This window comes from Eleutherodactylus coqui, chromosome 6 (genome assembly GCF_035609145.1).
Source record: "Eleutherodactylus coqui strain aEleCoq1 chromosome 6, aEleCoq1.hap1, whole genome shotgun sequence".
Classification (NCBI taxonomy): domain Eukaryota; kingdom Metazoa; phylum Chordata; class Amphibia; order Anura; family Eleutherodactylidae; genus Eleutherodactylus; species Eleutherodactylus coqui.
In genome coordinates this window covers 58558641-58581173 of record NC_089842.1, presented here as the reverse complement: position 1 = coordinate 58581173, position 22533 = coordinate 58558641, and the positions used below count along the sequence as shown (strand labels likewise).

The following is a 22533-nucleotide window of genomic DNA, read 5'->3' as shown; positions in this document are numbered from 1 at the left end:
TTGATAGCAGCCTGAGTACTAGAGGCTTATAAATGGAGTTTAGAATCTGCAACGTGTCAATTTCTGGTGCAGATTTTTACTGCAGGTTTTACTACTTTTCGGGCTCCTTCAGACAAACGCTTGTGCAAATACACTCGCCGCAGCGTAATTGTGCATGAACTTGTTTGAAAAGCCACGTAATCCACCTGTTTCTCGTGTGTCAGCGCATACTACTGTAATATTTGCAAGCGTAGGGCCAGTTCACACGCGCGCGACACTCCCTTTCCATGGAATCGATTGGCTATTAAAGCATAATGAGGTCCAGCATCCTTCTTTTCATGCATTTTGCGCAGTGTTTCACTCTTCCCCTTGTGTACTTGTGCACCTCCCATAGATTTCTATGCGGCCATTGCTACGCAAAATGCAGAAAAATAGAACAGGTCTAATGCTTTTGCACACGAGTTTGAAAAGAAAACTTGAAGACAGATGCCCTCTCTCTGTGAACCCTTTACATCCTGTGATCAACATTGAACACCGATCCCCGCTGTTGCAGCAGGAGGCCGACTATCAGTCACAGTAGGCTCTCACTGTCCATGGTGCGGTCTCTACTTCTGATAGGACGTAAACCTACATCCATTCGCAGGAACTGCTTCCCACCCAGGACATAAGTTTACAAAATATGGCGGGAAGGGGTTAAAAGAGGCATTTGCCCCAGGTGCAGCATGAAGGGAAGCCTAGCAGTGCCTCTGCCAATGGGTTGTCTGGTTGGGGTAACCCATTCAGAAATGGTAGGTCATTACTAATTGTGGATGGCTTCACTGCAGGGGTGACACCCCACCATCCATTCTTAATTGATGTCCATTTTTACATCAGTATCTCTGGTCCTTCAGGTAAAAGAGCAATGCTAGGCGCAGGTTATCCCAAATCGTGGAATCCCTTTCTATTGGCTGCACATGCCCTAATGTATGAAGAAACACACGCATGTATTAGGCACATCTCAGCTTCTCTGTGTGTCTACACAGATATATATGCCAGATCCGATTTGGAATAGGTTTCTGGTATCCTTTACATAAGTTTCTGGTGTAAATTATACACTAATGTATCAGTCCAGGGCAGCGAGGCCAAGTGATCAGAAGATCGTTGGAAAGCTGAGCAGCAGTCAAAAAGTTGCCAATTTTTTGTGTATGGTTTGCACAAAATTTTGCTACTTTTCCATGCCAGAAACTGGTGTAAAAACCTTCATGAATTTCCCTTGTCTCATAATGTAGCTATTTGGTACTGGGTTCCCTAGTATTGTCAGCAGTGGGTCCTATACAATGTACCCCACCGGGTGAAGCCATTCTAGGACATCAGAAATTAGGAATAATTAAGTTTCTAAATGTAGCACTTGATGTGGCTCATGAAAGAAAAATGTGCCCTGTTAGTCTTCCTACAGTTCGGCACGTACATGCACATTCCACATGTACACATAATTCTGCGGCTGTTACCTACGGGGTAATTAGTCATTATGCAACCCAAATACTCACCTGTCATAGCATCCGGAGACAGAACTCCCAGTATGTTTCCAATCAGTGCAACAACATAACCCTGGGGCTGGCTGCATCCCAAGTAGGACATGGAAAATCCATCATGGAATATTAGCAGACCTCCTCCTATTTTCCTGTGATACTAGACTGAATGTCCGCAGGTCCTGGAAGTGGTGTCCCTTCTGCAATGCAAAAACCTCATGTACGGCAAATGCACGCGTTTTTTCCGGTGATGCCAGCAGTGGTATGAGGCGAACGTGGAATTTACAGGTATTTTAACCACACTGACGTCAAATTTGTGAAACACTTGGATGAACGGGGTTTACTGTTGCATTGGATGTGTGGGATTTCTAAAGTCTTCCTGCCGTTGTTACCACAGCACCAAACATCACGAAAATTCAGTCTGTGCGAATTTACTCACATTGCTAAGGCCGTTTTCACATGGCCAAGATTCTCGTGCGAGATTTGTGCGTTGCAACACGGTCAAGCCAACGCGAATATGAACCCCATTCTTTGAAATGGGGTCATACACATGAGCGTTTTCTGCCCAGAAAAAAGTCACGGAATGCCCTATCTTTGGGCGTGTCCTCGCATTGCCCATTGTTATCAATGGGGTCGGCGGCAGCATCGCACCACGTGCTAGGTGCATGCAAGTGCGATGCAATGTAAGACACTCCACGATCCTCTGCTGACAGCTGTGGCGGAGGATCATCTCACATCTGCAGCAAAATCACATGTTGGCGAGCGTGATATCGGCCGGTATTGCACTCGCCCGTGTGATATTAGCCTAACAATTCCGCCAAATTTGTAAATATCAGAGTAGGATGGTAATGATATCTAACATATTATAGCAGTATAATCTCTCTCTCCTTACAGGCCTAGCAAGAAGAATATATATTCTTGCTTTCTATGTATTCTGCTTGCTAGTTCCGATTCCGCCGCTCATACGCAATCTTAGGCTGCATTTAGACGACCGTATATCGGCTGGGTTTTCACGCCCAGCCGATATACGGCGTCTCTCTCTGCAGGGGGAGGAGGCTGGTAGAGCCGGGAGCAGTGCTCTGAGCGCCCGCTCCCTCTCTGCCTCCTCTCCACCCCCTCTCCGCCCCTCTGCACTATTTGCAATGAGAGGAGGTGGAACAGGGTGGGGCTAAGTTCTGAGAATTAGCTCCACCCCTGTCCCGCCTCTCCTCATTAAAAATAGTGCAGGGGGGCGGGAAGGGAGTGAAGAGGAGGCAGAGAGGGGGCGGGAGCTCAGAGCACTGCTCCCGGCTCTACCAGCCTCCTCCCCCTGCAGAGGGAGACGCCGTATATCGGCTGGGCGTGAAAACCCAGCCAATATACGGTCGTCTGAATCCAGCCTTAATTGGGAATGGGCGGCAGAACACAAGGAACCATTAACTTCAATGGAGGCCGACCACACGGAATCCACGCTAATAGACATCATGCTGAGATTTTTCCTCCACTCGCAGAATACGCAATTCGGACCCATGAGTGAAAAGGAAAATTTGAATATACATGCCTTTCAATGCCCGTATGTTCTGTGCAGACAGCGATTGCGGATTCCACTATTAAAATCTGTTCGTGTGAGACCCCCTAGTGATGGAGTGCTGCATCGCTCCATTATTTACTGTTTTCGGGGACACTTTATAGTTAAAAAATTCTCTGGTATCTTTAAGGCTACTGGCCCTTTAAATGTTGATACAAGTGACGCAGCGCAGAGATGCGCCTTCCCAGATATCCCAGGTTTAGAAGGGAAGGAGATATATTGTGCACAAATCTCCTGATCGGGTCGCTGCTTCAAGGCTACACCAGGCCGACTTGGAAAGGGAGGAACTGTTGAATCATTAGAGTCAACAGGGCAGCTGCTGCAAATCTATGCAGCCGGCTGACATCAGGACATGACAGGTCTTCTTTAATTGCAGAACCTAAAAATGTAGCATGCTGTCTGCACGGATACAAATTAATACATTTTTGCAAGACTACATTGAAATCAATACTGTAGAACCCGGTAAAGATCTCCATCGGAAAGGATCTTTAAATAAGTCTTTTTTTTTTTGCAAAAATGCCTTTTCTGATAAAACTGAAAAACAGATTTATATAGGTGCATACATATTTAAAAAATGACGAAAAAATCCCATTCAGCAGACTCCAAGCACGGCTCTCACCTTCTTGGATAGCACGAGAGCAGGTGTGGAATGCACATCTGGCTGGAAAAATACACGGACCAATCCTCCTGCTGACACAGGAGATTTGGGGAACAATTACCGTATACAGGCTATAGAAGCATGTACTCCGCTGCCTACAGCCAGATGGGGAGGACAGTATATTGGGAAAAATATATACTAACACCCTATGGCTCTTAAGGGGCTATGAAACCCAAAGCTGACCTCCTCCAACATCAAGGGGAAGGATGTGGTTTCAGTGGTGTGCAGATATGCAACATGCTTTGCTCACACATTGCATGTTACTCATACATTACATAGCATGTTAGGCTCAGTGAAAACAATGTCCATCTAGTTCAGCCTGTTTCAGCCCCTCCTTATTGGTCCAGAGGAAGGCAAAAAAAAAAACCAAACAGCCAATTTAGCTTATTTGGAGGAAAAAATTCCTTCCTGACTCCATAATGACAGTCAGAGTAATCCCTGGATCAACATTGGAGATCAACTACCCCACTGGTCACCTAATGTCTATATCTTGTAGTATTGTAGCACTCTAAAAAGACATCTAGTCCCCTCTCAAACTCCTCTATGGATTTTCCCATCACCATGTCCTCGGGCAGAGAGGACCACAGTCTCACTGCTCTTACAGTAAAGAATCCCCTTCTATGTTGGTAATGAAACCTTTTTTCCTCTAGACGTAGAGGATGCCCTCTTGTTACCAGCGCAGTCCTGGGTATAAACAGATCATGGGAGAGATCCTTGTATTGTCCCCTCATGTATTTAAACATAGTTATTTGGTCGCCCCTTAGCCCTCTTTTTCCAGGATAAATAATCCTAATTTTGATAGCCTCTCTGGGTATTCCAGTCCTCTCATTCCATGTATTAGTTTAGTTGCCCTTCTTTGAACTCCCTCCAGCACTGTAACATCCTTCCTGAGCACTGGTACCTAGAATGTGCACAGTATTCCATGTGAAGCCTGACAAGTGCCTTATATAGTGGAGTTCTCGTCCCTTGACCCTATTCCTTTTTTAATGCCCCCCAAGTTCTTCTTCAGGTTAGTATATTTACACTAAAACAAAATACAGGAGTGGGTTCCTCATTTGTATAGTTTGGGATTACAGGACGCATATGGCGATGGTTCTGGTTGGCATCGGTGGTCGGTCATTCTTTTTTATGTATATATTTTTACTTCTTCTGTTATTTTTTTTAGTTATTTTTGTAAGAATTTTTTTTACCATCTATGTCCCCCATGATGTTATATAAGACCTTGGGATGAGGGGGTTAATCACATTGTATTTTTTTTTATTTCATACTGTTCCATTGTAGCTGGGGAATCCATAGAAGCCCCAGCTACAGGAAAAAATCCCCCTGTAATGGCAATAGTCACTAACAGAGCTGATCAGGGTCTGCTAGGACCTTGCAGCTCTGCTGTAACAGGGCGCCCCTGGCAGTCACGTGATCCCCTAGTCGCATAGTGGAAGTAATACTTTCACTCTTTAGTACATAGTGCTCATTGAGCGCTATGTAGCCAGGAAAAGAGAAGGCAGAAGCCGTTAAGAACCGCTTCCCCTCGGGGCCTCAGCTGTGACTAAATTGATTGTAGGATCAGAGGCTTTAATCCTGCGCCGTACTTCTGCTATCGCCCGTGATTAAAACTCAGGACCAAGCGCCGTATATTTACCGTGCTTGGTCCTTAAGGAGTTAAAGACACAAATCCACAGAGTAGGGGATGCATTTCTGATTGCTAAGGGTCTAACCTGTGGAACCCCCGGCAATCCTAAATGTGCTCAGACCCCCTGTGATCAGCCATTTATCCCCTCTTCTGTGGATAGGAGATAAATGTCTTTAGTTGGAAAACCCCTAATTCCTCTCTATCTACTGATACTCCTCTGCAGACATGATGACGTCAGAGCAATGTGTTTTATACTGCAATGTTACTAAACATGTTCCTCCCTTTAAGTGTTCTAATTTGGCATTCATTCTTATATGAATCATCCACCTCATGCTGAAATGACATGGCTGCCCTACTTGGCAACTCTGCAAATTATTATAACACATAGTTATCTAATATATTATCTAATTTATAGTATAGCTCCACATATCATCCAGTTCTCTGAAAATGTAACAAAGAAGCAAGACAGGAACAGAGAAAAAGTCTGTGGCACGAGACCTATGGCATACAACATAGATACACTATCCTACCAAAGGTAATTGGGCACCTGGGTAAGAATCAAAAGTAGTATTTATTTGTATAAGTTGATACTTATTGGGCCTCCTTTCCCCCTAATGACTTTAGATACTCCCATGGCATACTTTCTACTGTCAGCACCACATTATTATCTAGAATGTCAGGGTACACCGCCATGTTTGTGGTTCTTGTCACTACAACTAACAGACCGAGACCATGCCATGTAAAACATCCCCAGACCATAACGGAACCTCCGCCGTACTTAACTGGTGGCAAAACACACTTAGGCAAAAGGTGTTCCCCAGACATCCTCCACATCCAGGTATGTCCATCTGATTTGAAGACTAAATAGTCTGATTTGTCAATCCATAGAACATTCTTCCATTGCTCAACTGTCCAGTGACGACGCTCCTTGCACCATTGCAGATGGCTCAATGCATATCACACACGAGCCATGGACAGATGTGGCGTTGTTTTTGCAAGAAAGCAGCCATGTTCTTCTAATCCCGGACAACGTCTTGAAGGACGGCTAATAAAAGAAGATCAGTAACATTTGTCATAGTTTTGCTTGACAATCTAGCTATGAGGAAGTCGCTCCTGGTGGATTTTTAATTAGTAACTAGGACATATTCCTTAACCTGTCTGGCATTTCATGACTGAACCGCATGTCTGATGTCATCTTAGAAAATGAGGTCAAGGAAAGCCCAGGTTCCTTTTGATCTAAAAAAACATACTATACAGCTTGTGATAGTGATTCAAGATTCTGACTCGTGACCCGAGATTTCCAAGATAGAAATTTACATAGCAAGATTATTCATGCGCGATTAATTATGTGTTGGCACTGATATGTGCTGTTAAGAAATATATGACTGCATTTGTAGGATCACACTGCCCGCTATTATGAGGCCATCAAGTTGTGATGCGATGTGTGAAGGACAATGTAATGTCCCAGCGTACTGTATACATACATAACTGCTATAACTCAATGCCTTTAGTGACGAAGCCAATTTTTGGAAATCTGACGTGTCACTTTAACATAGAATAACTCCGTAAAGGCTTTGCATATCCAAGTAATTCTGACATTGTTTTTTCGCCACATGTTGTACTTCAAATAGGTGGTAAAAACAGACCAATAGAATTTGTGTATATTTATTAAAACGGCCAAAATTGGGAAAATTTAGAAAATGAGGAGTTTCACCCCAAAATGGATCCCCCTGTTTGTCCTGTGTTCAGAAACATACCAATTGTGGCCCTAATCTTATGTCAGTATTCACAACGGGGCTCAAACCGAAAGGAGCAGCCGGTGGCTTTCAGAACACACATTTTACTTGAAGGTGATTTAGGCCCCATTGCCCACTTGTAGAGCCCTTGAACGGCCAAAACAACAGAGAACCCCACAAATGACCTCATTTTGAAAACTAGACCCCTCAACAAATTCATCTAGGGGTGTACTGCGTATTTTGATTCCACAGTTTTTGAATTAATTTAAGCAAAGCAGAAGGAAAAAATACTAATATCTTTTTTTTGTCAATTATGTCATTTTAAAAACAGGTTGTTTTTTTTACAGCACACAAATGAATGGAGACTTTCACCCCAAAATGGATACCCCTGTTTGTCCCGTGTTCAGAGACATACCGATTGTGGCCTTAATCATATGCCTGCATGCACAAAAGGAGCATTAAACTTCAACTGATTTTAACTTTTACGTGATCACCATTATCTGGTGGCCTTCTGTCGCTGCTCCAGGCTCTCAGCTTTAGTAGCCAGGGACAAGGAGATTTTAAATTTCATGGCTCCTCTCCAGCTTCTGCCCTTGCGTCCGCCATTTTGGCGATGGGCACATGCGCTGAAGTTGAGGAAAGTTCCATGGATACAGATCCTGGCAGGTGACATTTCCAGAGGCTTTGGGTAAATAATTTCACCACCTCTCATGGAGGTGAAATGTGAACTTTTTTTTAATGTTTACGTTATTGTCATTATGCATTGGATAGCGGCAATCGCATGACCAGGGATCACGTACTGCATCCCCACCCCCCTATGAAATCTCCAGGCTCTCAGCTATGTTTGGTTGCCAGAAGCAGGGAGATTTTAAATTACCCTGGTAATCCGCGGCTTTTCCGCATGCTTCCTCCATTTTGGCGACAGATGCGTGCGCAGGAGCCGGGGTAAGGTCCACGGATAGATCTGAGGGCCTTGGGTACACATGGTAGTCAGGAGCCAGAGAGATTTTAAATTTCCCTGGCCGCAAGTCGTTCTGTGCACACGCCCGATGTTTATGTCTGGCGCGCATGTGCAGAAGCCGACATAAGGTCCTTGAAGGACCAGATCACCACGGGACATCACGAAGGACAGAGATGAGTACTTTCAGCTCCTCTCATGGATCCGATCTATGAGGGGAGGTGAATTTTTAACTTCATTTATCTTTTTTAACACTTTTATGCGATCGCCGTTATCTGATGGATAGCAGTGATCGCGTGACAGGGGGTCGCTTCCCATGGCCCCCCTAACAGCTCAAGCTGACAGCATGGAGCTGTCACTTCCACAGGCTCTGTGGCTTTAAACCGTGCTTTTACAGCCCTGAGGATTAAAGCCTACAAAGCCAGGACATAAAAAGGCAATGGGGCTGTCACTAAGGGGTTAAGATACCCTGGTGTCAAGCGGAAGTAGAGGAGCACAGGGTCTCGGACTCTCACATGGGAGTTGGAGGTTTTACAAATCTCTTGGCTGGGAGCTTGCAGGCTTTTGTTGAGTGACGCAGTAAGGGTGGACACCCACTGGCGATATTTCCTTTCTTGCGCTGCGAGAGCACGTGAAAACTCTCGCCTCATAGCGCAAGAAAGACGCCGAAATACAACCGGCATATCACCAGTGTTTTCAATGGGGCCAGCGGCAGCGGCGCTAGCCCCATTGAAAAGAAATGGAGAATGCCGCGGACTTCTGCCACAGCTGTGACAGCTGTGGCAGGAGTTTCCTTCATCCCAGCGGAGACCGCGGGGATGAAAGAATCCTCTGCCACAGCTGTCACAGCTGTGGCAGAAGTGCAGAATGATATCCCATTGCTTTCAATGGGATCGGCACTGCTGCCGATCCCATTGAAAGCAGTGCTTTCTGGGAAGCCCCGCAGTATGATTATCGGGGAAGGGCTTGAAATATAAGCCCTTCCCTGAAAATCATCAATAAGTGGTGAAAAAAAATTTTAAATTTACTCACCTCTCACGCGTCCTCTGGCTGGTTCCCCGGCACTGCTGTCCAGCACTTTCAGCAGGCGAGGATTTAAAAATCCCTGCCTCCTGAAAGGGCTGTGCTGATTGGCTGAGGGCTCAGCCAATAGCAGCTAGTGCTTAACTATTGGCTGAGCGCTCAGCCAATTACAGATAGTGCTTAGCTATTCATTCATAAATAGCTAAGATAGCGCTATGTGGCAGAAGTCCGCGGCATTCTCCATTTCTTTTCAATGGGGCTAGCGCTGCTTTTACTCTCGCAGCGCAGTGGAGAAAAAAACGCCAGTGGGTGTCCACCCTAAGTATAAGAAAGCAGGGAGTGAGTGGGCAGTTTCTGGGCTACTAATGGTAATGTGTGCTGGTCTGCTACAACACTGGTCTTCCAGACTGAGCTTCTCCGAGCTAGCAGCCCAAGCAACCCTAGTTACGATATCCACCCAGCATGGGAAGTATAGAAACTAAATCCGCAAGAAAGCCACAAGAGCCAGTCCTCCCCTACCAAAGTCTGGCACTGAGCTCCACTTGTAAACTTCTGCGGAACGCTGTTACGGGTGTTTTTATAAATGTTTGAAATAACGGTTTGCTGCAAGCAGCGAAAGTGACATCATGTGGTTGCACCCGCTGACTACCTCTGTGCCAGCTGCATATCTGAAACCCCTACACCTGGGACTTTTATCAGGAGCATGCTGCAAGCCATTATCATTATCAGGCTAGGCCATAAGTGTCAGGCTCCCTTGATTCTCAACCTTCCAAGCCTGACCTACCCCGGATTTGGACACAGCGTTAGACTTCAGGCCTGTAACTACAATCGATCTGATCTCAGTATAGAAAAAGATATCTAAAACCAAAGAGGAGGAACCTTAATATTGTGCATTCCAATATACAATTATCACAGTCATGGTTTACTCTGGCCAGAGGTAAATAGCTTAACAGATGCTGGTTGTAAATAGAAATCTCCTCTGAAGTAACTTAGTCTTGCTGGAACTTCGGTTAACCAAATGACTCAATCCACATAATGAAGTTTGCAGTCATTGTCCCTTGAACAAATTATTAGCACAGTACCTTTGGGGAGGCTGTAGTGATGAAGTCAAAATAATCTGTTTTACTGGTAAAAAGCTAGGATGATGGTACTCATGGTTACACACCACTGAAACATGAATATCCAGATATCGGCTGTCAGTCTATCTGTTCTCAAGGGGCTCTTTCCCCCTATGACGGTTTGCAGTTGGTATTGGTAGCTGATGCTTCTTTGAACGAACAGCAGACCTCCCTCCGGCACTTGCATTGCAATAGCTGGGTAGTGCCACTCCAGGAATCCAAGCTGCCCTATCTCTGTCCTTCTGGTATGGAAAAAACCCAGCTCTCCAGCAGCACTGGAGCAGCTCACTCCTCCCAAGGCTCTCTGTTCCTTGTAAAAACTGCTTTGGTCAGCCTAGAGCCTTTTATACCTAGCCCATCAGCCAATCCAAAGGGCAGTTCGTCTTATTAAGCCACACCAGCAACGCTAGAGTAAAAATATACAGTCATTTAACCTTTTGTTAAGGTTCTAGCACAATAGGGACCTGTAGACACCTAACCTGCATCTTACATGGCTTCAGACATCATATTGATTGGGAATTCTACAGAATGCTGAGGCTATGGGATTGCACAAGGGCGTAACCACAACGTGAAGGCTCACATGAGCTTCAGTATTCTACTTAAAGGGAGTCTGTCAGCTGGAACTGGCTGTCCAAACAGAGCAGGAGGAGCTGAGCAGATTGAAATATAGTTGTACGGGGAAAGACTCAGTATAGCTTGTATTATGTTCATTTATAGCTCTGCACATTTGAGCTGATCAATTCAATGGGTGGAGCTATGAGTGATTGATAACTGCCCCTGTATATAGAGTCAACAGCATGTTGATGCCTGCAGTTTAGAACTCATGTTCGAGCTGAGAGAGTCCCTTTAAGGGCTCGGTCACACGAGCGGAGATCCGCACGTATTCCCGCACAAAAAAAATGCACCGCAGGTGCGGACGAAAATCCGCACGTGACAAAGAAATAACATATGCGTGGCAATGGTTGTGGTCATGCGGACCTTCGTCCGGAAATACACGCAAATCGCCGCTCGTCTGACTGAGCCCTAAAAGAGTAGCTTTCTGCCAAGAGAGAAGTCAGGCGACAGTTTAACTCTCTTAAAGGGGTTGTCCCGAGAAAGCAAGTGGGGTTCAGCACTTCTGTATGGCCATATTAATGCACTTTGTAATGTACATTGTGCATTAATTATGAGCCATACAGAAGTTATTCACTTACCTGTTCCGTTGCTGGCGTCCTCGTCTCCATGGAGCCGTCTAATTTCAGCGTCTAATCGCCCGATTAGACGCGCTTGCGCAGTCCGGTCTTCTCCCTTCTGAATGGGGCCGCTCGTGCCGGAGAGCTGCTCCTCGTAGCTCCGCCCCGTCACGTGTGCCGATTCCAGCCAATCAGGAGGCTGGAATCGGCAATGGAACGAACAGAGCCCACGGTGCACCATGGGAGAAGACCTGCGGTCCACCGTGGGTGAAGATCCCGGCGGCCATCTTCGCAAGGTAAGTAAGAAGTCACCGGAGCTCGGGGATTCGGGTAAGTACTATCCGTTTTTTTTTTTTTTAAACCCCTGCATCGGGTTTGTCTCGCGCCGAACGGGGGGGCTATTGAAAAAAACAACAACCCGTTTCGGCACGGGACAACCCCTTTAAGGGTGAACGCAGCGGTAAACCATGAGTGTGCCCAGCAGATGGATAGTGTTTACCAGAGCCACCATAGGCGTACTCTTCTGCTGCCTGCATTAACCCCTCAGGAGCAGCTGGCACATGGTCAGACCGATGCTGTGACTAAAAGAGGAAGAGCTGAGGATTTGGGACTGTTAATACCAAGGGTCTGAGTCTTTAGAGGTGAAACAAGCTATCGATCAACACCTGGGAAAAGTGAAAGTGAGCCTTGTTCTTAGGAGTGCTATTGTATGAGCAAGGTTAACAATTGCAAATGAGGTGCTGGAAATTTAAAAGCACTATTTCTTCAGGAGACATAAGAAACTAAGTTTTGGAAACAGATGTCTGTCAGTATTCTGTCACTGTCTAATAGACTGGAAAGTGTTGACAGGTTCCTGTTAATTAGAACTTTGTCATCCTGTCGGCTGTTGTGTCTGTCATTCCCCTCGCAACTGCCGTTAGATGGCGTCTCGCCTTCATGGAACCTCCTATCACAGGTCCATTTGGGCAGATTTGGGGTACTCAGTTTTGCTGTTTCACACACTTGTGCCCATTCATTGATTCTGTAGTACTGCAATATATGTTGAGAATAAAATTAAATATTGCTATTTAATGGGTACAAGGAATCGCAATGCCATCTGCTAATTCATTAACACACATTATAGGTAACATTGTAACATAGTATGTCAGGCTGAAAAAAGACACATGTCCATCTACTCAGCCTATTACCCCCCCCCCCCCCCCCCAAGGTTGATCCAGAGGAAGGAAAAAATTCCAGATGCGGTAGCAGCCAATTTTCTTAACGTAAGGGGGGAAAAAAATCCTTCCTGACTCCAATCTGGCAATCGAAACAATCCCTGGATCACCGACCCTTCTGAAGTTATTAGTGATTATAACATGTAAGATTGTATCGCTCAAGAAAGGTATCCAGGCCCCTCTAATACTCTTTTATCGAACTCGCCATCACCACGTCCTCAGGCAGAGAGTTCTACAGTCTCACTGCTCTTACAGCAAAGAACCCCTTCTATGTCGTTGTGGAAACCTCCTTTCCTCTAGACGCAAAGGATGTCCCATTGTTACTGTCACAGTCCGGGGGATAAACAGATCATATGAGAGAGATGTCTGTAATGTCTCCTGATACATTTATACATAGTTATTAGGTCGCCCCTCAGCTGCCTTTTTTTCTAAACTAAATAACCCCAATTTTGATAACCTCTCTGTGTATTGTAGTCCGCCCATTCCATTTATTACTTAGTTGCCCGCCTTTGTACCCGCTCAAGCTCTGCTATGTTCCTCTTGAGTACCGGTGCCCAAATCTGTCCACAATATTCCATGTGTGGTCTGACCACTGACTTAAATACAACAGTATTCTAACCATAGTGCCAAAGCATGCTGCTATGTGCCTGGAGAGCTGGGGCCCAACCCTTATTGTTGTTGAGGAGCTGACATGTTTGCAAAGAAGGGGTTAGGTAAATGATCAAAGAGTCATGGAAAGGGTGTGTAGGGAGAAACAAATACTATATAGCCCACTATCTTGGGTGGTAATCCCGGCAGTTAAATGAAGGGCCAATTTGGTTTCTGCTATGAGATCCCCATGACATTCTGTAATCGGAGTCATTGTCTATTATTTCTGTGCTCTTTGCATTCCTGCACATAGTTGAGCTACGTGAAGTCTGTGAGAACGGGTTAATACAGAAGAGACCTGAGGGGCACACAGCATGTGTTGCTAGGAGGAAATTGAGGGAGTAGGTTCTGGCTGGCCACCAGAGCAGAATGACTGCTTCTATTGTAGGCCGTGTGCTTCCTGCCTGGGAAAAGAGAGGGAGGCCTACAAGACTTGTGCAGCCTCCCACGCAGTGCAGGGATCCGAGCGTCTGTCGTGTGTCAGTACAGCAACACATTATCTACTGAATGCCACTTCTTTCCCACTCACCACCGCTTCTGCTGTTTTCTCACTTCATTTTTTTTTCCTCTCCCTTTTTTTCTTCTCCCTCTTCTCGCCTCCCTTTTCTCTGGCTGCTGTCTGAGCCCTGTGAGCAGTCATTTGGTTTCTTATTTCTTATCACTGTAGAGCTGAACTGGCTGGGAGATAATTACAGGCTTCCAGTAAAAGCCATGATTTTATCAACATTTCGGCTTCTTGAAAATAAAGCAGGAATAATGTATTTCGCAGCGCACTGCATTTTTCGGTCATTTTTTTGCAGCCTGGTAGATCTTCGACATTATCGTGATATATGCATATGGTTTCTATTTTTTAATATGGGGGTTACATGTAGATATATATGGGTTTTAAGACTAAGATTGTGCTTTCCGTCACACATAAAAAATCCTCACAAGGGTGCTTTTAGACGAAATGAGTATCGGTCAAAAAACCGTTCGAACAAGCAAAAATGAATGATAACCGTTTGGTCTAAACACAAGCCAGCGATGAATGGTAGCCGTTCGCTTTTCGCTCGTCGTTGACTTTACGCAGGCATAAAAATCATCGTTGGCTTGTTCACTTATCGTTCGGTTTAACCCCTTAGTGACGGAGCTTTTTTGCTTTTTTCCATTTTTGTTTTTTCCTACTCCATTTTAAAAAATCATAGCTCCTTAATTTATCCATCGACGTCGCTGTATGAGGGCTTGTTTTTTGCGGGATGAGTTGTATTTTTCAATGGCACTATTTATTGTACCATATAATTTACTGAAAAACTTTTTAAAAATTCTTAGCGGAGAGAAATGGAAAAAAACCAACATTCCACCATCTTTCGGTGCGTCCTGTTTCTACAGCACACAAATTGCAACAAAAACGACCTGATATTTTTATTCTATGGGTCAGTACGATTGCTATGATACCAAACTTGTATAGTATTTTTTTTGCTGTAGTACTTTAATTTTTTTTTTTTTAAGATATTTAATTTTTTTCAATTATTTTCTGCGGTCATTTTGTGCGCGCAATACCTTTATTTTTTTCGTCGACGTAGTTGAGCAAGGGCTCATTTTTTGCGGGATGTCCTGTAGTTTCCGATAGTATCAATTTGGAATACATACAGCTTTTTGATCGCTTTTTATTGCGTTTTGTCTGGGAGACAGGGTAACTAAAAAAGTGTATTTCTGGCGTTCTTTCTTTTTTTTTTTTTTTCAGACGACGTTCACCGTGCGGGAAAAATAATGCACTACTTTGATAGATCTGACTTTTACGGACGCAGCGATATCAAATACATATTTTTATTTTATCATTTTGATTTTTTAATAATGGATATGGCAAAAGGAGGGTGATTTAAACTTTTATAACTTTTTTTTTTAACAATTAAAAAAACTTTATTGATTATTTTTTTTACATTACTTTGAAGTCCCCCTGGGGGACTTTAACATGCGATGCTTTGATCGCTCCTGCAGTATGACGTAATGCTATAGCATTACGTCATACTGCTTTTTTACAGGCAGTCTTTCAAGCCACCCTGTGTGGATGGCTTGATAGGCAGTCTGCTAAGGCAGCCCTGGGGCCATTCATTAGGCCCCCGGCTGCCATGACACCTGCACGGATCGCCCAATCTCACCGCGGGGGGGCCGTGCGGGACCCCCGAACAGCGTTCGGGGGATTTAAATGCCGCTGTCAGAATTGACAGTGGCATTTAAAGGGTTAATAGCCACGATCGTGGCTATTGCCCGGGGTGTCAGCTGTAATAAACAGCTGACGCCCGCGCTGTATGGAGGGAGATAGCGCCGCTACCTCCCTCCATACACGTCCTTCCATAGCAGGACGTAGTTTTACGATAGGGCTGTCACTAAGGGGTTAAACAGTGCTCTTTCAGCGAATATGAATGATGGAGGAAGAAGTGGCAGCAATGCCATTTTCCAATGGCGTAGTATATAGGCAGCCATTGTAAAGAGCTGTGTTAGTGGGGCACGCTTTGCTGTTGCACTGAAGAGGCTTAAATCCTATGTCTCCTGAGCTGTGAAGTGGCATGGGGTATCGATCTACCAAAATTAACTGGTAAGGTGTAGCCACATTTGAGAAAGCTACCAAGACTTCCATACCACAGATACCCAACTCCTAGTATTGAGCGTGCTTCCAAGAAGAGTCCAAAGGGCCAGGCCGCACTAATTTTCACAACCTGTCAGTTGTTCATCAGATCTAGGCCCACATAGAATGAAGATGTCTTGCTCCCACTCCAAATCCAGAGGTAAGACCCCAGCTGATGCCCAAAGAGGGAGGGTGACAGACAACCCCAGATCTGCCACACAGTATATCGAAAGCTGTCTTCAAAAGATAAGGAGCTCTTGATCAGTTCCCGAGACCTCCAAGGCAGAAGGCTCCACATGGCTCAGAGCCAAGTGGCCTTGATGAAGCTCCAGTGTCTATCTAGGCTGCCACCCAAGCATTCATTGGAAATCAAAATTCTAGATCCTACAGGAGTCAAGGTTACAGGGAGGTGAGCAAACTGACTGCCCAAGAGGGACACCTATATGGTTACCCCTAAGAAATCCTGTTGACCTTCGTTTTATTCAGACTCAGTGGTGTAGAAAAATTGATAAGATGCATCTAAATATCATATATACTATTTATGCCATATAATTAAAAAGTTCAAGAGATTGATCAATTCTCACATTTTAGGCATAGAAATCTCTCCAACTAGTGATTTGGAGCTTTTAAACAAATGTGAGAAACTGTCATCACATTGAACAAAGTAATATGTAGGTCCCATTATCAATAGCTTATTGCATGAGGCTCTGTGGTGTAAGAATCTCTATTGAATTGCGTATTTGCACTGCACCCTCCCACATGGACACCCTCTGTGCTAGCTTAGTCAGCCCCAATGGGGCATCTGGAGATACAACCCCTTTATGCCAATTGCTTCTTTGAGAAAACATAAGGTTTTCGTTGACCCCTACCAATAAGCAAGTTACTCTCTATCCTGTTTATAGGGAACAACTTGATATTCTGGTGGTGGTGGTGATTATTCGCTCAGTCGAGGCCGACTTTCAGTCACGTATGGACCATCATTCTCCATGCATTCCTATCCTTGTCCGGCCGTGATCCATAAAGTATTTTGGCAGAAATAGTGGAATAGTTTGCCATTGCTTTCTCCACCTCTCCCCATTTATCTGGGCTTTAGACCGGCATGTAGCTAGCTACATGGCTGGATTGATATTCTGGTACAACCCCTTTAATTTAATTTGGTTAAAACATACCTTACTCAATGAAAATCAGGAACCTCTCATAACAAGTACATCAAGCACTGCTTAACCCACGTGTTGCTATGCACATAACAGTCGTCACCAGCAAAGGAGAAAAAGCGGCTAGCTTTGGGCAGCTAACCTGGCAGTCTAACTTAGCTCACCATGCCATCCCGACAGCCACATTGTGCTTCAGTCGTGTAGTCAACAGGAGCTTGTGCTACCTCCTGAAGGGGAATGTTTACTTGAATAAGCCACAAGCTATCCAGGAATTGAAAAGGAATATCATACAAGAAATTGCTGCAAAACATGCTAAACAGAACTTGCAGCAATATAGAGAATCATAGAGTTGGAAGGACCTCCAGGGTCATCTGGTCCAACCCCCGGCTCAGTGCAAGATGCACTAAATCATCCCAGACAGATATTTGTCCAGCTTTTGTTTGAAGACGTCCATTGAAGGAGAACTCACCACCTCCCGTGGTAACCTGTCCTACTCATTGATCACCCTCACTGTCAGCATCAGGAGCATCACGTTCAAGCTTGCTTAACCACAAATGGAGAAAAAAATCCTATACTTTACTAGCTGCATGTCTGGTGAGGTTTAGGCCAAAACGTCAAAGTTTGAAGGGGGTTGCCTTAAAAAAACAACTTGTATTTCATGGCAATAAGATATTTGATAAAGTTCTGATCATATGGCTTCAGCTGACTGGCCTCCTACTGACCCATAAGGCATGTGCCAAGCATCAAGTGGCTGCATGTCACTGGTTCTCCATTGAAAATAATAATATAAAAGCTATATGTGAATGCTCACCATCATGAATTATATATATGACAGATAAATTCAATCTTGGATATAGCCTGAGTTGAGATCAGCTACAAAGAGTGTCTTGAGTTTTGAAAGAACTGGCCTGAACATGCATTACACGAACAGCCCATTGATCCCAATATGAACTTGAATTACTTCACTGCAACTTGAAATCTTTATGATGTTTCATTAGGACAAGCAGAAAATTTGAGAAGGTCTGTGACGTGGTCCCTGTACAAAGTCTTTGAATGACTGGATCCTGACAGCTCTTAATCTCACAAGACTTTTATGTCTCCTGTTGAAGACTTTCTTTGAATCTGAACCTTTGATGCAGCACTAGATCCATAAAATCCATTGAGCAGCTTTTCCAGTCAAGTGCTGTGGTGGAGATTCCAAGTTATCTAATGAGTGAAGACCTCTACGGGTATTCCTGGGTAAATGCATAGGAACGATTATCGCTGGGACGTCCTGTTGGGCATCTGCACCCGACAGGTTGTCCCGCGTAAAAGGGCCCTTAGGTCTTGAATCACTCACTACTTTGTAATGCTACCATGGATGGTTTCTCCAAGCTGCAGGTGCTGCTTTCTTAATCCAACACAGACGTTTTATTTTGAGAGCGTAAACAAAGTGACATGGAGGGAAAATGAGAACTTGTTACAATGATTTAATGCTCCTAATCCAGAGAGTCTGCTCTTGAGCACATTAAGCTAAAAGTAAACATGCTCAAACAAACTTGTCAAACAAGGTTGGATGGAAATGCCGTCCCAATGGATAGAAAGCAATTGTGTACTTTATCAATAAGATCGGCTTACATTCATTATGCAACGCACCATGTATGTGTTGTGGCTTAAAGACATTTTCCATAATATAACATTGATGGCCTGTCCATTATTATATCCTTATAGAGATGTTATTTAGGCACTATATAGTACACCATGGGGGAGGGGGCCTAAATCAAATGTACTGCACAGAGTGTGAAGCATGGGCTGGTGGGATATAGGTCGTAGATACAGAGCAAGTGCAAATTAAGGCCACATGCATATCATCTCCTCCCCCACCCCACCCCTCCAGTCTGTTCCTGTTGGTTGGCTCTGTCATTGGAGCACATGCTGGACCCGAATGGAGCCGAACAGACCCCCATTGACTATAATGGGTTTCCATCTTGCTTATGATGTTCTAACTAGCATTTTCCATGATAATATAGTTCAGCATGCTGTGCTATTTTGTACAAGATTTTGTGCTGGATCTGCATCGGAGGCTCTGAATGCAGCATCCGATGCAGATGTGAATGGAGCCTAATGTGAATAATGGTAACAGATTGACTTAGTGCAGTTTTTACAACACAACCCTCAGTAAATGCAATTAACTATTGGTAGCAACAATCTTTAAACTCTGAATGGGAAAGACCATAGCAAGCCTAGAACTGGCCTCCTTAAGAGGTTGTATGAATTATTTTTTTGGCTATTGACCCCCGCCTGCCCCAAAGTAAATTTAATACATGTACTTACCGTGGCATCAAAGTGGTATTTCAGTACTCTGGCAACGGAGTGCTATTTAAGTGCTCCGGCACCGTGGTGTACGTTCCATGACTTCTAGCTCGGAGACGTCCCTTAAACATGTCATGTGAGCTTCTAATGTAGCAGGTGTATGAGACATCACTGATGACGTCCCGTTGTGGGCTACTATTGGCTGCAGCAGTCACATAGGGCAAACAACCACATGACTGCTGCAGGCAACATCAACAAGTGTCCAGCAGAGAGAAACGGCAGCGGGGGAGCATCGGGGGAGGTGACTATATGTGGTGCCACCAATGGTTTTTCTATTAGAAAACCCCTTTAATGATATTATTGTTGATACTGGAACAACACAATCCTTCTAACTAGTAACCTGGACCTCGGTACACCAGATGCCCTTTATAAACATCTCTGTAGTACTTAGCTGTGCCAAGTAGCTTTGTCCCTGAACAGGAAACTCCTGATGCTAGTCCGGTACGGAGTACGCTAATCCATACTGACGGCGAGCATGTTCTCACATGCTAAATGGGGACCACAAGGCTGAATCCACCAGTCCAGTAGTTCTGCCATCCAATTGGCAATCAGCCAGTTGTTGACACTTTACGGTCTGCTCTCCTGACTTCCACACACACAGCAACTCTGCTCTGCTCCAGATAGGGCTGCCACCCAGCTGGTAGCCACCAATGCAGTCATTAATTTGATCAATTGGCTGATGTTGATATTTATCTTTTGATGGCAATGTTTATTGCTGGTAAAAAATTAATTAAATTACCAAGGCCAGCCTGGTGGCAACCCCCTCCTCCAATTAATTTGCTGCGCCCCACTACTAAATCTCAGGCAGCAATAGAATTTTAGTGTTGAAATGGGTAAATGAAATGCTCCTCATTTACTAGAGGATAGATAATCAACCACTATGGATGAAGGTAAAGGTAAAGTCCCCTGGGGCAAGCACCGAGTCATGACTGACTCCTCGGGTAACATCACTTCGTGGCGTTTTCTTGGCAGACTGTTTTTTTGGGTTGGTTTGCCATTGCCTAGTCATCCTTTTTACCCCTCAGTAAGTTGTGTACTCATTTTACTGACCTCGGAAGGATGGAAGGCTGAGTTAACTTTGAGCCGGCTACCTGTACCAAACAGAGATTGTACCCACAACCTTCAGGTCGTGAGCGAGAGCTTAGGACTGCTTTTCTGCTGCCTTAAAACTCTGCACCACATGAGGCTCTATGGATGATGAGGATCTCTCTAATATAACTCCTGTAAAGGGCTTTCCTAAAGGGTTAAAATGCTGCTATGGCAATGGACAGAAGATATTCCAAAACGTGCACCAAATTACCATGAGCACTAAAATTTGCACCAAGTTATGGCACAGAGGAACTAAGCATGCTCACTGAGAACTTTATGGTGGGACAATGCCTAGATATAAAAAGGTCAATTTCTGCTGTGCAACAGTATTTGCAAGGACTGTTGCAGAGTGAGAGGAGCTGCGGCTGGCCAAGCTGAGAAGGAGAGGACAGCAGGTGCAGAGCTGCAGGAGAGGAGGCAGCTGACCGTGAGGGAGGGTGCCTGGAGGACTGTGAGGAAAGCCCAAAGACCTACTGTCAGCGTCTGGAGCCAAGAGGAAGACAGCAGCCACACCATTTCTAAAAAAACCTGGTGGAACAGCTGAATCGGACATGGGCCTGAGGAGAACTATGGTAGAGTCAAGCTCCTCACCCAAGGCAAGTCCAAGTCAGCAGCAGCTGTGACTTCCACACAAACTGTCAGTGAGGCCGGCCTTGTTAGGGGACACAAGGTGTGCACACCATTAGTGATTCAAACAGTTAAACAACAAGCCTGTTGTGTAGAACGTGAATTATTCTATGGCTAGCAGTTACGAACTGAGATAGTGCCACAGGGATGCAAGCCTACACAACAGAGACATATCGCTTGGGGTACCAGCTCTGTATTTGGGGTACCAGCAAGTGGACTGTGTTGCTAATAGTAAAGCGTTAACCCCTTAAAGGACTGACTGTGTGATTTGTGCTTCGATTTATCTGCATTGATGGTACTGATTGCTGTACAGTGTTATTGATCTTGTAGTTTCAACTTTCTCCTGTACAGTAAACAAAGAATTAATCATCCTAGGATTTACTTAGTTGTTGCTAGTGCCAGGTTATTTCGTGGTAAAAGTTCAATAGCCTAATCGTTATAATTTCATTGTTCACTTTGAATGCTTTGTGTTTATATAAATATTGCATATTGAGGTTACTCCATCTGCTGCATCATATCTTGCATTGCGATATCACCACCTGCAGTCATTAGCTGCTAGCTTGGGTGGTGGGACGAGAGTTCACGCCATCAATAACACTTTTGTGTCTGTGTCTTCCCTACAGATCAATGAAGAGGAAAGTCTCCCATATAGGCTATACATGGCAAAGGTTGGCTCAACATGTAGTCCTTCTATACACCCGTCCATCAAAGATAATGTATACATCCCATAAATCCAGTATATAAAGTAATGATTCCCAGCAGTAATTCCTGCATCCTGGTGCTTAAAATTCGATTTTAGTCATGTCTTTTTACTGCTTTTTATTGCTTGTCTATGTTAAAACCACTTTTGATAATTAAATATACTAACAAATATCTAAAATAAATTGAAAACCCCCAAATCTGAGCCCGTGACCTCACTATTTTAAAGTGCCAGTGTTTTTTGCAATGTAACAGCTATGTGTGCTTCATCCACGTTGGCAGCATGGTCGCAGATTCCAAGTGGGGCTGGATGTATTTAGCAAGCACAAGAGATTTATTCTTCCATCACCGGTCTTCTGAGAGCTGTTACCGAGCGGAAAGCAAGCTCCAGGCCTTGCGATTTATTAACAGCGCTGTCACAGTCTGTTAAACTGAACCATAAGAGCTGTCAGGTGACAACATAGTCAGAGCTCTCCTCTCCGGCTGACCTTTCCCTCCGCACTTCTAATTCTGAAACCTGGTTGCTTATTACAGCTTGGCATTGCCCGTCTCACACTCACAGCACATGCAGACTTTTACCCTTTAAGTGCTAAATCATAAGGTTTCAAATAGTTGGCCCATCTGGGGTTAAATGGAGCAGATCCGTCCTAAAATGATCATTAAATTAATAGGGTGATCACATGAAGCCTCATCTGAGATCATAGCAAGATGATGGGTCCTGATGGGAAGCTGCGGCCTGACATAGGTACATCTACCTCGCAATGGCCATTGGTTGGCAATGCAATATTAAATGCCGGCC

At 44.6% G+C, this 22533-nt stretch overlaps 1 long non-coding RNA gene across 1 annotated transcript; it reads left to right on the top strand.

Moving 5' to 3' along the window:
• Positions 1-1653: 1653 nt before the first annotated feature.
• On the top strand, positions 1654-21874 carry LOC136631325 (uncharacterized). Its single transcript, XR_010793002.1, has 3 exons — positions 1654-1775; positions 5755-5874; positions 21659-21874. It is a non-coding gene; the product is annotated as an uncharacterized lncRNA (long non-coding RNA).
• Positions 21875-22533: the final 659 nt, after the last annotated feature.